This window comes from Dendropsophus ebraccatus, chromosome 11 (genome assembly GCF_027789765.1).
Source record: "Dendropsophus ebraccatus isolate aDenEbr1 chromosome 11, aDenEbr1.pat, whole genome shotgun sequence".
Taxonomy (NCBI): Eukaryota; Metazoa; Chordata; class Amphibia; order Anura; family Hylidae; genus Dendropsophus; species Dendropsophus ebraccatus.
In genome coordinates, this window is record NC_091464.1 from 94944937 (window position 1) to 94961421 (window position 16485).

At 46.8% G+C, this 16485-nt stretch overlaps 1 protein-coding gene and 1 long non-coding RNA gene across 3 annotated transcripts in view; one reads left to right on the forward strand and one right to left on the reverse strand.

Annotated features, from left to right (window-relative positions):
• The window catches only part of LOC138767326 (galactosylgalactosylxylosylprotein 3-beta-glucuronosyltransferase 1-like), a 107124-nt gene extending 106554 nt beyond the window's left edge, over positions 1 to 570 (forward strand). For both annotated transcript variants that reach the window (XM_069944796.1, XM_069944797.1), the window contains exon 6: positions 26 to 570. The gene's annotated coding sequence lies outside the window, so the exon portion shown is untranslated. The remainder of the gene's footprint in view (positions 1 to 25) is intronic.
• Positions 1 to 16485, reverse strand: part of LOC138768201 (uncharacterized) — an 860246-nt gene that overhangs the window by 740359 nt on the left and 103402 nt on the right. The gene's annotated exons all lie outside the window — the stretch shown is intronic.

The window sequence follows — 16485 nt, forward strand, 5'->3', positions numbered from 1 at the left end:
ATTTATATATTATTTTTTTTTACAGATTTCTCAAACAACACAAAAAAGACATTTTAAAGAATACTTAAAAGTTTATAAACATAAAAGGAGGAGTGCGGAGAACCTCTTACTTATAGATACTGCATTATCTGACTATTGAGGGAAATCTATGTGGCTGCTTAAACTCCTACAGGAAATGGGAAAAAATGTAAAAAAAACTGTGAAAAACTACAAAACTGTTTAGGAGCCGCCGTCTGGGAAGCTTCTTCTTCTTCCTGCTGCTGAGACGGAGATGAGAGGAACGTTGAGAAGAGGAGCGCACGTCTCTGCCGCCTCTTCCTCCCTGTGATGAGACATATGCTGGTTCTTCCTCAGACATCTGGGTCTGTGTACCAAAGCTAATTAAAATGTTCTCAACGCTTGACGCGCCATCAAATCCGAGACACTTACTAATCAACTTTCCATATCACTGACAAGACGCCATTTTTCCTTCATTTTTTTTTTTTGAACGACCGTCTTCTGCCCCATCTGACATAACAGATTTTGCTGATGATAATTAAAAACACAAAATGGCTGATGGATAATAAAGGTTCTCCGGATGTTATTGCTGCCGGTGTGTTAATCATCTCTTCATTGTGTTATATGGGGAGATATAGACTTAAAGGGGACGTCCAGATTTAAAAGACATCGGAGAAGTCTGTTCCGGCTAATTTCCATATCCCCCCGCACGGATATGCCTGTAGCCACCACTAGGGGGAGCTTGGCTGCTCACTGCATAAAGCTTAAAGTGTCACTGTCGTGAAAATTTTTTTTGCAGAAATCAATAGTCCAGGCGATTTTAAGAAACTTTGTAATTGGGTTTATTATCAGAAAAATGCATTTTTATCATGAAAAAGCTGTTTGAAGCTCTCCCCCCTGTCTTCATTGTTCTCCTATGGAGAGAGCTAAACAAAAGACCAAAACAGGACAACAAAGAGTTAATCTACAAATCCCTCACGGGATATCTCCTGTGACAGTCACCAGTGACCTGTCTGAGCTCAGATTACAGCTGTCACCCAGCTCCGTGCCTGTAATCCTCTGTTATCTGCTTTCTGCTGCCGGCTAACTCCCTCCTTCCTCCTCCCCCCTCCCCTCTCCATAGAGCAGACAGGGTACGTCTCCTGCAACAAGTCACAATTTTCAGATTTTTTGGAGTGGATGAAAAAGAGGAAGGAGGGGGGGACCTGGGAAAAGGCTTTTTACATGCAGATAATGGCAGATTTGGCTAATAAACCCAATTACAAAGTTTCTTAAAATCGCCTGGACTATTGATTTCTGCAAAAAAAAAAAATACGACAGTGACTCTTTAAAGGGATACTGTAACATCAGGTTAGCTCCCCTTTATTACAGTCCTCCCACCCCGCCTACTGCCCTCCCACAGCTCTTCTGCCAAATCCCCACCAAGAACTGCTACAGAACATCTCATTTCACCGCAAACTATTGCCAAATCAATAAGGATGCAGCACCTGCTGTAGTCACTGCCTGTCTGCTCCTCCACCTCTGGCATTACAGGGCAGCAGCCGTAATCCCATCTTATTCTCCCTAAATGTCCCAATAAAGATATAGATGTATCTGGGAGATGGTGATGTAGACTGGGGGGGCAGAGATGATGACATTACTCAGGGGGCGGGGCCAGAGACAAGATCCAACCTCCTTGTGACATCAGAGGATGATGCATTGTCTCAGGAGGAGGGAAGGAGCCGAGGAGCTGGAGACAATACACATTGTCAGGGGTAAATAACACAGAATCCCGCTGACTCCAGGACCATTAGTGGTAACACTATATCAGTAGGTTATATGTCTTGGATAAAACGCTCTGATACCGGAGTCTACCTTTAGGGTAAGTTCCTATAACTGGATTTCACAGCCGTCTTTTGTAAATGATCATGAACGTGAGAAGATGAGCTGTCCAGAAAGACGGGCGTGGGAGCATAGCATAGATCTGTCAGTTCTCTCCCCTGATCCCTCCATACACATGGCAGATCTATCAGTTCTCTCCCCTGATCCCCCCATACACATGGCAGATCTGGCAGTTCTCTCCCCCGATCCCTCCATACACATGGCAGATCTGTCAGTTCTCTCCCCCGATCCCTCCATACACATGGCAGATCTGGCAGTTCTCTCCCCCGATCCCTCCATACACATGGCAGATCTGTCAGTTCTCTCCCCCGATCCCTCCATACACATGGCAGATCTATCAGTTCTCTCCCCTAATCCCTCCATACACATGGCAGATCTAGCAGTTTTCTCCCCTAATCCCTCCATACACATGGCAGATCTAGCAGTTCTCTCCCCTAATCCCTCCATACACATGGCAGATCTAGCAGTTCTCTCCCCTAATCCCTCCATACACATGGCAGATCTAGCAGTTTTCTCCCCTAATCCCTCCATACACATGGCAGATCTAGCAGTTCTCTCCCCTAATCCCTCCATACACATGGCAGATCTAGCAGTTCTCTCCCCTAATCCCTCCATACACATGGCAGATCTAGCAGTTCTCTCCCCTAATCCCTCCATACACATGGCAGATCTAGCAGTTTTCTCCCGTAATCCCTCCATACACATGGCAGATCTGTCAGTTACAACTTTCTCTGGCAGTTCTCTCCCCTAATCCCTCCATACACATGGCAGATCTAGCAGTTTTCTCCCCTAATCCCTCCATACACATGGCAGATCTAGCAGTTTTCTCCCCTAATCCCTCCATACACATGGCAGATCTAGCAGTTTTCTCCCCTAATCCCTCCATACACATGGCAGATCTAGCAGTTTTCTCCCCTAATCCCTCCATACACATGGCAGATCTAGCAGTTTTCTCCCCTAATCCCTCCATACACATGGCAGATCTGTCAGTTACAACTTTCTCTGGCAGTTCTCTCCCCTAATCCCTCCATACACATGGCAGATCTAGCAGTTCTCTCCCCTAATCCCTCCATACACATGGCAGATCTAGCAGTTCTCTCCCCTAATCCCTCCATACACATGGCAGATCTAGCAGTTCTCTCCCCTGATCCCTCCATACACATGGCAGACCTAGCAGTTCTCTCCCCTAATCCCTCCATACACATGGCAGATCTGTCAGTCACAGCTTTCTCTGGCAGTTCTCTCCCCTGATCCCTCCATACACATGGCAGATCTGTCAGTCACAGCTTTCTCTGGCAGTTCTCTCCCCCGATCCCTCCATACACATGAATAATTGGCCGGCCTATCACATATTCTGCAGCTAGAGAGGAGGGGGCAGGGATAAAGGATCAGGCAACTGATCCCACAGCCCCATCTCAGGGCTCACACACACATGATATAGTCCAGCTGAACCTGTATGTGGGTCTCTATACACCATAGCCAACACCAGCAGAGCATGCAGCATATCCCGCTCACTATATACATAGTATACGGATATATCAGGATCCTGCTCCATACACAGCAAGTGGCAGCCACATATTACAGCTGACAGTCACTGACAGCCGCCGAGAACTGAGATAACGTTTATCCTTCTAGATGCCCCAGATGTATACAGTACAGCAGGTGTGTGGAGGAGAAGGGGTTACTGATGCACTGGCTTTGCACTGTGCTATCTTCACCTGTCAGTTTAGCTGAAAGTTGTTGTGTTTGTTAGGTTATATGGTTTTCTGGACCCTAACACTCGGCATGTGACTCCCAGCGTCTGGAGAAGTTGTGTGCCGCCCAAGGGAGTCCTTGAAAACAGTGACACAGCCATAGCTCTAGCCATGTGTTCCTGGCAGCCCTAGGGTGGCATCTAACGTCTGCAGCCGCTGGGAGTCACACACTGAGCGTTAGGCGTCCGAAAACAATGCCATACTAGAAGTCCGCTCAGCACTAGTTATATAATGCACAGTTAAAGGGTTTCTCTACATTTTACCATCTCTACTTGTTAGAAAGGCTGTGAAATCTCTCTGAACACAGACAAGGAGACTTATGAAGCTTGGCGTACTCGTACTGACCAGTCTGAAATAAAGCCCCGCCCCCTTCCCCTGGCTGGATCTACTAACAGGCGCACCATTGATAAATCTCCCCCACAGGGTTGGGACCCTCAATGATTGGCTGTACATTGTGGAACAACCCAGTAATATGTGTTCAGTTTTCCTATAGCGCCACCACAGGAGAAATAAAGCATTACACAGTGCTCATTCTAATCAATGGGCTGTGTGTGTAATCCAGAACAGGATGGGCCCTCCTCTGTCCATGTCAGGAACTGTCCAGAGTCCAGAGCAAATTTCTCAAATCAATTTAAACAGATTTGTAAATTACTTCTTTTTAAAAAATCTCCAGTCTTCCAGTACTTACCAGCTGCTGTATGTATGATGTTGTGTATTCTCTCCAGTCTGACACAGTGCTCTCTGCTGCCACCTCTGTCCATGTCAGGAACTGTCCAGAGCAGGAGAGGTTTTTTTATGGGGATTTGCTGCTGCTCTGGACAGTTCCTGACATGGACAGAGGTGGCAGCAGAGAGCGCTGTGTCAGACTGGGAAGAATACACCACTTCCTGGAGGACATATAGCAGCTGATAAGTACTGGAAGACTGGGGATTTTTAAATAGAAGTAAATTACATATCTGTAAAACTTTCCAAAACTATTTAATTTGAAAGAAAAAGGTTTTTCCTGGATTGCCCCTTGAATAAATTAGGATAGCTCCATAAACTGTGACTAAGCTCAGCTGTATCTATGTATGATGTAGACATGGCGCTTCACCCACATGTTGTAGAGAATAGAGCCCTGACCTGGCACAGGTGCAGATAGAAGGGAGATAATAAGAAGCAAATTACTCTACAAGATGCTTCCGGGGGGGGTAGAGGGAGATTCCCCCAGATCGGGCAGGTTACAGGCAGATAACAAGCAGGTTACAGGCAGGGGACAGGCAGATAACAGGCAGGGGACAGGGAGATAACAGGCAGGGGACAGGCAGATAACAGGCAGGGGACAGGCAGATAACAGGCAGGGGACAGGGAGATAACAAGCAGGTTACAGGCAGGGGACAGGCAGATAACAGGCAGGGGACAGGGAGATAACAGGAAGGGGACAGGCAGATAACAGGCAGGGGACAGGCAGATAACAGGCAGGGGACAGGCAGATAACAGGCAGGGGACAGGCAGATAACAGGCAGAGGACAAGCAGATAACAGGCAGGTTACAGGCAGATAACAGGCAGGGGACAGGCAGATAACAGGCAGGTTACAGGCAGATAACAGGCAGGGGACAGGCAGATAACAGGCAGGGGACAGGCAGATAACAAGCAGATAACAGGCAGGGGACAGGAAGGGGACAGGCAGATAACAGGCAGGGGACAGGCAGATGACAGGAAGGGGACAGGCAGATAACAGGAAGGTTACGGGTAGATAACAGGCAGGTTACAGGTAGATAACAGGCAGGGGACAGGCAGGTCACAGACAGGGGACAGGCGGATAACAGGCAGGTTACAATCAGATAACAGGCAGATAACAGGCAGGTTACAGGCAGATAACAGGCAGGGGACAGGCAGATAACAGGCAGGGGACAGGCAGATTACAGGCAGGGGACAGGCAGATAACAGGCAGGGGACAGGCAGATTACAGGCAGGTTATGGGTAGATAACAGGCAGGGGACAGGCGGATAACAGGCAGGTTACAATCAGATAACAGACAGGGGACAGGCAGATAACAGGCAGGGGACAGGCAGATAACAGGCAGGGGACAGGCAGATAACAGGCAGGGGACAGGCAGATTACAGGCAGGTTATGGGTAGATAACAGGCAGGGGACAGGCAGGTCACAGACAGGGGACAGGCGAATAACAGGCAGGTTACAATCAGATAACAGGCAGGGGACAGGCAGATAACAGGCATCTTACAGGCAGATAACAGGCAGGTCACAGGCAAGGGACAGGCAGATAGCAGGCAGGGGACAGGGAGATAACAGGCAGGGGACAGGCAGATAAAAGACAGGTTACAGGCAGATAACAAGCAGGGGACAAGCAGATAACAGGCAGATGACAGCCAGATAACAGACAGGAAACAGGCAGATAACAGGCAGGGGACAGGCAGTAGACAGGCAGATAACAGGCAGTAGACAGGCAGATAACAGGCAGATAACAGGCAGGGGACAGGCAGATAACAGACAGGGGACAGGCAGATAACAGGCAGGGGACAGGCAGATAACAGGCAGGGGACGGGCAGATAACAGGCAGGGGACGGGCAGATAACATGCAGGGGACAGGCAGAGGACAAGCAGATAACAGGCAGGTTACAGGCAGATAACAGGCAGGTTATAGGCAGGTTACAGGCAGATAACAGGCAGGTTACAGGCAGATAACAGGCAGGTTACAGGCAGATTACAGAGATAACAGGCAGGTTACAGGCAGATAACAGGCAGGTTACAGGCAGGTTACAGAGATAACAGGCAGGTTAAAGGCAGATAACAGGCAGATTACAGGCAGGTTACAGGCAGATTACAGGCAGATAACAGGCAGGGAACAGGCAGATAACAGGCAGGTTACAGGCAGATAACAGGCAGGTTACAGGCAGATAACAGGCAGGTTATAGGCAGATAACAGGCAGGTTACAGAGATAACAGGCAGATAACAGGCAGGTTACAGAGATAACAGGCAGGTTACAGAGATAACAGGCAGATAACAGGCAGGTTACAGAGATAACAGGCAGGTTAAAGGCAGATAACAGGCAGATTACAGGCAGATAACAGGTAGCTTACAGGCAGATAACAGGCAGCTTACAGGCAGATAACAGGCAGGTTATAGGCAGATAACAAGCAGGTTACAGGCAGATAACAGGCAGGTTACAGGCAAATAACTCGCAGGTTAAGGCTAGGTTCACACTATGTAACTGTGCGGCTGTATTTTTTTATGCGGCTGTAAATGTGCGGATGAAACTCCGGCCGTGGGAAAAAATAGACATGCGGCTCAAAACATACGGTCATTTACTTGGAAATCTGGTTCAACTAAAAATAACAAATAAAATCTTAAGAAAGTGATGCAAACACCTCTGGATGCATCTGGGAAAGCAGGGAACACAGTTTACATGAATTGCTATTACCGGGGTTTGCGATCCTCTGCACTAATGCCGATGTCTCTCATGGTTAATATATTAAAATAATAAAACACATTTTCTTTCTAATAAAGTCCCGTTCGTTGTTCAATAATTAAATTTAAACTAATCCATCATTTTGCAATTAAATATACTGTTAAAATAAATATATATATAAATAAATGTATATTTATATATATATTTATTTTTTGACAGTATATTTAATTGCACAATGATGGATTCGTTAGAATTAAATTATTGAACAACGAAACTGAATTTATTTCATCGAAAATGTGTTTTCTTAATTAAATATTAATTAGTACAGGAAGCTCTATAAGCCGTTAATTCATATTGCCGGCAATAGAGCTTTCTGTACTAATCATCACTTTACTTTAATGAAAACATCAAATGTTTCTTCTAATTATGTTATGACAATAGCATTATTAGAAGAAACATTTAGAATTATATGTGCGCTCAGCTGATTGGCTGATCGGCTCAGCACACATATAATGAGCCGGTCCGCAGCACAGTGACTTCATTGTGCTGCGGACCAGCGAAGAGTACACATCGGGGTGAGTATACAGCTCTCCCCACCCCCTCCCCAGCACTGCACCCCTCCCAGCAAGGAAGGGGGGGTCAGTTAACCCCTTCCTTGCTGGGATGGGTGCAGTGTGACATCAGTCTGGCCCCCAAGGGGTTAAGGGCGATGCAATACATCCTCCCTTAACCCCTTGGGGGCCAGACTGTAAGCAGCGATCTGTAAAGATGCTGCATACTGTAAGGTGCACAACACCGCTCACAATGATGGGTGTTGTGCTCCTGTTTGTGTGTTTTTGTGTGTTTCTCCCTTTTTGTTTTTTAGATATCGGTATCCTGGGGATTACGTCGGATTCCGTGGACTACGTCGATGACCAGCGTTTTTTTAATGTTTTTTTTTAAATAAAATGGTCAATGAGGGGTGTGGGGGTGTTTTTATTTGAATAAAAAAAAATTTTAACTTGTGTCTTGTCTTTATTTCTTTACTTTATAGACTTAGTAGTGGAAGCCGTCTAATAGACGGAATCCATTACTAAGTTGGGGCCTAGTGTTAGCCGGTATAAAATGGCTAACACTAACCCCCTATTATTACCCCAGTACCCAATGCCACCAGGGGTACTGGGAAGAGCTGGGTGCCAGTGGTCCCGGAGCGTCAAAATTGGCGCTCCTGGACTGGGCGGCAGCAGGCTGGTAAGATTTAGGCTGGGGAGGGCCTAAACCAATGGCTCTTCCCACCCTGGTGTTACCAGGCTGCTGTCGTTTGGTTTTTAACCCGGCTGGTTATAAAAATAGGGGGGACCCTATGCGTTTTTTTTAATTATTTATTTATTTATTTAAAAAAAAAAAACGCATAGGGTCCCCCCTATTTTTATAACCAGCCGGGTTAAAAACCAAACGACAGCAGCCTGGTAACACCAGGGTGGGAAGAGCCATTGGTTTAGGCCCTCCCCAGCCTAAATCTTACCAGCCTGCTGCCGCCCGGTCCAGGAGCGCCAATTTTGACGCTCCGGGACCACTGGCACCCGGCTCTTCCCAGTACCCCTGGTGGCATTGGGTACTGGGGTAATAATGGGGGGTTAGTGTTAGCCATTTTATACCGGCTAACACTAGGCCCCAACTTAGTAATGGATTCCGTCTATTAGACGGCTTCCACTACTAAGTCTATAAAGTAAAGAAATAAAGACAAGACACAAGTTAAAACATTTTTTTATTCAAATAAAAACACCCCCACACCCCTCATTGACCATTTTATTAAAAAAAACATTAAAAAAACGCTGGTCATCGACGTAGTCCACGGAATCCAACGTAATCCACAGGATACCGATATCTGAAAAACAAAAAGGGAGAAACACACAAAAAACACACAAACAGGAGCACAACACCCATCATTGTGAGCGGTGTTGTGCACCTTACAGTATGCAGCATCTTTACAGATTGCTGCTTACAGTCTGGCCCCCAAGGGGTTAAGGGAGGATGTATTGCATCCCCCTTAACCCCTTGGGGGCCAGACTGATGTCAGACTGCACCCATCCCAGCAAGGAAGGGGTTAACTGACCCCCCCTTCCTTGCTGGGAGGGGTGCAGTGCTGAGGAGGGGATGGGGAGAGCTCTATACTCACCCCGATGTGTCCTCTTCGCTGGTCCGCAGCACAATGAAGTCACTGTGCTTCGGACCGGCTCATTATATGTGCGCTCAGCCGATCAGCCAATCAGCTGAGCGCACATTTAATTCTAAATGTTTCTTCTAATAATGCTATTGTGATAACATAATTAGAAGAAACATTTGATGTTTTCATTAAAGTAAAGTGATGATTAGTACAGAATGCTCTATTGCCGGGAATATGAATTAACGGCTTATGGAGCTTCCTGTACTAATTAATATTTAATTAATAAAACACATTTTCGATGAAATAAATTCAGTTTCGTTGGTCAATAATTTAATTCTAACGAATCCATCATTGTGCAATTAAATATAATGTCAAAAAATAAATATATATATAAATATACAATTTATTTATATATCTATTTATTTTAACAGTATATTTAATTGCAAAATGATGGATTCGTTAGAATTAAATTATTGATCAACGAAAGTGTCTTGATTACAAAGAAAATGTGTTTTATTAATTTAATATATTAACTATTAGAGGCATCGGCATTCGGCATCATTGCCGGCTATTTTTGAAGTACTCCGTACGGACCGCCTGTCAATCCTCGGCCGCATGTCCAGCCGCAAACAATGGTCTTGTTCATTTTTTATGGGTCCGTTTACGATCGGGCCGTAGATTCATACATAGTGTGCACTGTGCAGCCGTATATCCTATACTTTCCAGCGTACGCATGAACCACCAAAAATACCGCCGCACAATTACAGCCGCAAATACAGCCGCACAGTTACATAGTCTGAACCTGGCCTAAAGGCAGATAACAGGCAGGTTACAGGCAGATAACAGGCAGGTTACAGGCAGATAACAGGCAAGTTACAGGCAGATAACAGGCAAGTTACAGGCAGATAACAGGCAGGTTACAGGCAGATAATAGGCAGGTTACAGGCAGATAAGAGGCAGGTTACAGGCAGATAACAGGCAGGTTACAGGCAGATGGTGGCGCTCATGGCCCGGGTGCTCTGAAGTTGGCGCCATGATTGCACATACATGACTGGCATTGTGCCCGCTCTCTGACTGTAATGGTGTAAATGCTTCTGGAGGTAATGGAGACATCATGTCCCAGCGTCCCTCACTGACATTTCAATCTCTTTATATCCCATCCATTTCCCCCGGGTTCTCGGCGGTGATGGCGCCAGGATTTCTTGGCCAAATGGTTGTTGTGTAATAAAAAGGAGGAAAACGGAGAACCATCCTTCAGCAGCTACATCCCTGGGAGGTATCCTGTCTATAATGGGATGTGTTCTGCTGGTGGGGTCACTATGTACATACATTACATTACTGATCCTGAGTTCCATCCTGTATTATACTCCAGAGCTGCACTCACTATTCTGCTGGTGGGGTCACTGTGTACATACATTACATTACTGATCCTGAGTTACATCCTGTATTATACCCCAGAGCTGCACTCACTATTCTGCTGGTGGGGTCACTGTGTACATACATTACTGATCCTGCACTGATCCTGAGTTACATCCTGTATTATACTCCAGAGCTCCACTCACTATTCTGCTGGTGGGGTCTCTGTGTACATACATTACATTACTGATCCAGAGTTACATCCTGTTTTATACTCCAGAGCTGCACTCACTATTCTGCTGGTGGGGTCACTGTGCACATATGTAGTGTCCCAGAACAGAGTATTTATTTGTCGCTTTATCTCTGCACCTTTATTATGGCCAGTTCTGTTCTGGAAAGCTATGGTCCACTGCAAACTGTGTGTTTCGTGTCACCTCTCTCAGTGTCCAGGTCTGCTATTCCATTTATTTCTTGTATGCATATTCAGTTACCAGTGCCTAACGGTATTATGTCACCCCCCCAGTGTTCAAGTATGGTACTTCTCATGTATATTCAGTCCAATATGTCCTAATGGTGTGATGATGCAATGGCTTGGTGTCACGTGACTGCCCCTGCTTCCATGGTAACTCCAATGGCCATCGAGCTTTGGCTGGGAAATACCAAGTGACTTCCTGTCCTACCTCAATCCTGTCTTCCACCTTCAGGGGAACAGGGTGTGTGTTGCTGCTGTTCCTGTGTCACAAGGCCGCAACCTTGCGGTACCTGCTGCTGCACTTACCAGAAGTGTTCCTGGCTGTGTTCTATTGTCAAGTCCTTAAGATTCTCATCCTAACCACAAGATCTGGGTGCCGTTCTTCAGTCACTCCTCTCATCATCTTCTCTAAATCATCAGAAACAGCAAGTATTCATCTCAGTTTCATTCCGCCCAGCATCTCATCCTCAGTCTCACTACTACTCCCATCATTCAGTACGCTATAAGCACAGCCTATTGCAGCATCACCCATTACTCTGCCTTATCCAAGTTTGCCTTATACCCGGTTGCATCCGGAGAGACTGTTGCTACTAGTTACCACCGTTATAATAAATACACAACTACCGTTGTTTCTGAACCTTGGCATTGGTTTAATTATTGGTGCCCTGACTAAGGACAATGAAGAATTGCTCGGGCTCCGCATGGTCAGGGTCCTGTTGGTTAGCTGCATCCCCTCATGTCATAACCGTGACCTAACATCTGGCAGCCAGCTGCCCCGGATCCTACCTGGTACTACCATCTACCACTACTCTCAGCGGAGTGCCCAACGCAAACTTTAGCGTCACGAACAGGATACAAACTACGTTGTGCCGACTGTCAGTATTCTCAAGGTGCACTACAGATCCCCAGAAAGGCTTTGTCATATCACCATGGGAGTAATCGAGGTGCTAAAGGCCCTAAACAGTATGCAAGATGGCCGCCGTATCCTATTATTTGTAACTGCGCCATACCCCGGAGAGGAGGAGGTTAATTGTCATGCTGCCCAAGTGCGGGAATCGCCCTACGCCATAGACTTTACAGTGGATCCTCCTAATTGGCCGCCTGTGTCAGATGATGTCACTGTTGCCGGGCAGACTGCTGGGCCAGAACTTCAGCCTCTGCGCTCCGCCTCCTCCCAGGTCCTCAAGACCACGCCAGTGCGCAGCACGATGGTGTCCTGCAAGGAGTGCACACCTGCTACCGCTGTACCCGTGCCATCGGAGCGTCCCACATCTCGGCCTGTGTTCAATCCGGCGTGCCTGCTGGCTCCGCTGCCCTCGGATAGTGACAGCAGCTGGGGATCCGTCCGGTCCGAAGACGGGGGCCAAAGCCGGGCATCCACTCCGAACTCTCCTGATATCGGTGAAGTGACCTCCTCCGACCTCAGCGGTCGCCCGAGCCCTGATTCTTCTGGCTCCTCGAGGTACACTTTTTCTACCGGCCATCTCTCTCCTCGGAGGACGTCCGAATCCTAGACGAGGCCTTGCCAGCACTTCCGAACCCTGAACCCGGGGGTAAGACTCTTCCTAAGGGCCCCATCTCCCCAGGCCTATGGCGACCTCCTGGGGGATTCTCCCTACCACAATGGGTATTCGGCCGGGAGCCTAAAGTTATGCAGCTGGTGGAAGACATCCAGCAGGCTCTCTCTCTCCTCCCCCCCGCCACTAAAGCTGCACCTGCTATGGCTTCTACTGCGCCTGCAGCCTCCACTACCGCCTGGCAGTTCACCACAGCCCCTACTGCCAGCGATGCCTTCCCTTCCAAGGCCGGAGCCACCTCTTTCAGTGCCCTATCCAGATTATGCACCACTATGGGGTCACCCGTATACCCCTTACCTGGACTCTAATGCTGCGTCTGAGAGGCTATTCATCCGTAAGTTTGAGAAGCCCCGACCAGGTGCTGCCCCCTAGAAAGGAGGAGAGGAACTGTGACCAAGTTCGACAAGCAGCGGGGGTACGGCTTGGTCATGGATTCATACACCGGGTTGCTGGTGCTGGTTAATAGACGGGCAGTGATGCGGGATTACCAGCCAGCCTACCTAAACAATCTTGTCCCTGGGGAAGTCATTGAATACACCCTGATAGGGTCCCCAAAAGGTCCATGGGCTGCAGCAGTTACCAGGCCTAAAAATCCAATACAACGGCCTTTCCTACCAGCTGCTTCCAAGGCCCCAGGTTCAGCCGCTACCATTGCTCACTCCACTGCTCCTGCTGCTATGGCTAAAGCTGCCTGCTCGACCACCTCAGTGACATACCACGTGGCTCCCATCATTTCCCCCATCACCACAGTGACGCCTAATATTGTGGTCACTACCGCATCCAGTGATTCTTCTGCTTCAGGCCCTCCACGCTTCTACTACCCATGTCAAAAGAAGAAGCCTACTGAGGATTCCCCTGCGCCCTCTTATTGAGTTTGCTATACAGAACTAAATCCTTGACTGTTCATATGACTGTTTTGTTTTAGGTTTGGAAAAGTTATCTGCAACGTTTACGGTTCGTACCTGGTCCTCCTGACCAAGCTTCCTTGTTTCATCACCCAGCTATGTGCTGAAAGGACACTAAGTGGTTACTAAGTTCTTCAGTGCCTGTCCCAGAGCCTTTCATATGGACGATGGTCTATATTGCCTAAAGAGACTCTACCATAACAGAGACACTTACCCAGTTCTTCCTAAATCACTTTCAGGATTATGTGATTGTCAGAAGTTTATTATTGCACTTCAGTAGTCAAAGGTTATTTTCATACCAGAGTCATATATATATTATAAGCAGAAAAGTCATTTAGATTAGACTCAGAGTAAAGTGTGTCTTTTAAAAAAGTCTAGCTTCTCATAGAGCGTGTTTTCGTGCCAAGGTCAGATATTTTCCACCTTCCACCTTCAGGGGGACAGGGTGTGTGTTGCTGCTGCTCCTGTGTCACAAGGCCGCAACCTTGCGGTACCTGCTTCTCCAGCATTACCAGAAGTGTTCCTGGCTGTGTTCTATTCTCAAGTCCTCAAGATTCTCATCCTAACCACAAGATCTGGGTGCCGTTCTTCAGTCATTCCTCTCATCATCTTCTCTAAATCATCAGAAACAGCAAGTATTCATCTCAGTTTCATTCCGCCCAGCATCTCATCCTCAGTCTCACTACTACTCCCATCATTCAATATCATCCCAGCCTATTGCAGCATCAATCATTACTCTGCCTTATCCAAGTCTGCCTTATTCCCGGTTGCATCCGGAGAGACTGTTGCTACTAGTTACCACCGTTATAATAAATACACAACTACCGTTGTTTCTGAACCTTGGCATTGGTTTAAATATTGGTGCCCTGACTAAGGACAATGAAGAATTGCTCGGGCTCCGCATGGTCAGGTTCCTGCTGGTTAGCTGCATCCCCTCTTGTCATAACCGTGACCTAACATCTGGCAGGCAGCTGCCCGGGATCCTACCCGGTACTACCATCCACCACTACTCTCAGCGGAGTGCCCAGCGCACATACATTACTGATCCTGAGTTACATCCTGTATTATACCCCAGAGCTGCGCTCACTATTCTGCTGGTGGGGTCACTGTGTACATACATTTGTAATCACAGGTGGAGTGTCCGTTTATTCTGCTCTTTAGCTGATATATTTGGTAATATACATAGAAGTGAAGTATAATTGGCACCAGGACATCTATTAAACAACCAGTATAACCAGATCTGCTCTGGGACTGTGGGAGTCTGGGCAGCTCTTTAGGGTGTCATGTAATAGCTGTGCTGTGTGCCAGTGCCCCAGGAGAAGCCAACATGGTGCCACCCAGGGTGGGGTAAGAGCCCGCTGTCACCCTTACCTGATATGTGTTTTGCTGTTTTCCCCTGTTGGGTGTTCTCAGATACTTTTATTGTTACATCATTGTGCAGATAAGACCCTGGTCACCTCTGTATGCTTGGTGGTAGCACTACTGATCCCAGCAGAACCATAACCCAATAGAGTCTTGTCAGACTAGCAGTAATGGTATTTGTTATCTATCGCTCGGTGTGAAGAGGAGACGTTATTCCAGAGAGAAGATTCTATATCGACCATCAAAGCAGCAAAAACTTACTTGTAAACTTTTTAGTTGTGTATTATATAATAATAATATGTAATGTGCGTCTGGCACCATCTGGTGGCCATAGAAAGTACTCGCAGAAAAAGTGACTAATAATATAAGTACTGTACTATAATAAACTGCACTGTCTGCAGCAGAGGATAGCACAGGACTGGGGAGAGGTAGCTGAACGAATAGAACTAGGCCTTATTTCTTAGAGCGTCTGGCGCAAGGTATCTTACATCCACTCCTCAGCCGAGAGCAGGACTAGTTATGTACAATGTATCAGTCTGGAGCTCACAGAGCATTGTCTACACTGGATACAGCCGAGAGCAGGACTAGCTATGTATAATGTATCAGTCTGGAGCTCACAGAGCATTGTCTACACTGGATACAGCCGAGAGCAGGACTAGCTATGTATAATGTATCAGTCTGGAGCTCACAGAGCATTGTCTACACTGGATACAGCTGAGAGCAGGACTAGCGATGTATAATGTATCAGTCTGGAGCTCACAGAGCATTGTCTACACTGGATACAGCCAAGAGCAGGACTAGCTATGTACAATGTATCAGTCTGGAGCTCACAGAGCATTGTCTACACTGGATACAGCTGAGAGCAGGACTAGCTATGTACAATGTATCAGACTGGAGCTCATAGAGCATTGTCTACACTGAATACAGCTGAGAGCAGGACTAGCTATGTACAATGTATCAGTCTGGAGCTCACAGAGCATTGTCTACACTGGATACAGCTGCATCACTTCCTGGTATGGAGTATACAGTAACATAGTTGCAGTCTGGTTATAATCCGCTGGTAACTCTCTAACATAAAGAGAAACTGATTGTTTAGATTTATCTTGAAGGTGTAATCCGCCGACATGGAAAATCCTTATAACTTTCTTGCAGTCCTGTTGTAGTGAAGAGGAAACATTCTGATCAGACATGTTCTGTACCTGCTGCTAAACAACATTTAGAGACTTGCTTTACAGCAGCCACAGATAAGAATCAGTAGTCTGGAGCTGATTTAATAATGTGTATTGTGGGCATGCTTTGTGACCTTATCAGAGGTCGTTCAGGGAGGGGGAGAGAGGAGCTGTGACCATCACCTATGGTCATTGGTGTCATCCTGTGTTCTGTATGTTGGTTGGCTATATTGTGATCCTGCTGTGCTGATCTGGAGGAGACTGCTGGGGAGTGATCTCTATGTTCTGTCCCTGGTGCCAAACAGCATTTAAAGGGGTACTCCGGAGACCGACCCGACCCTGTAAAACATTACTGATGTCAGTCAACAGAAGTCAATTTATAGCTAAAAAACAACATATTACAGTATACTGCAAAGTAATAAAAGTTTATTAAAGCAATGTATTAAAAGTCATTA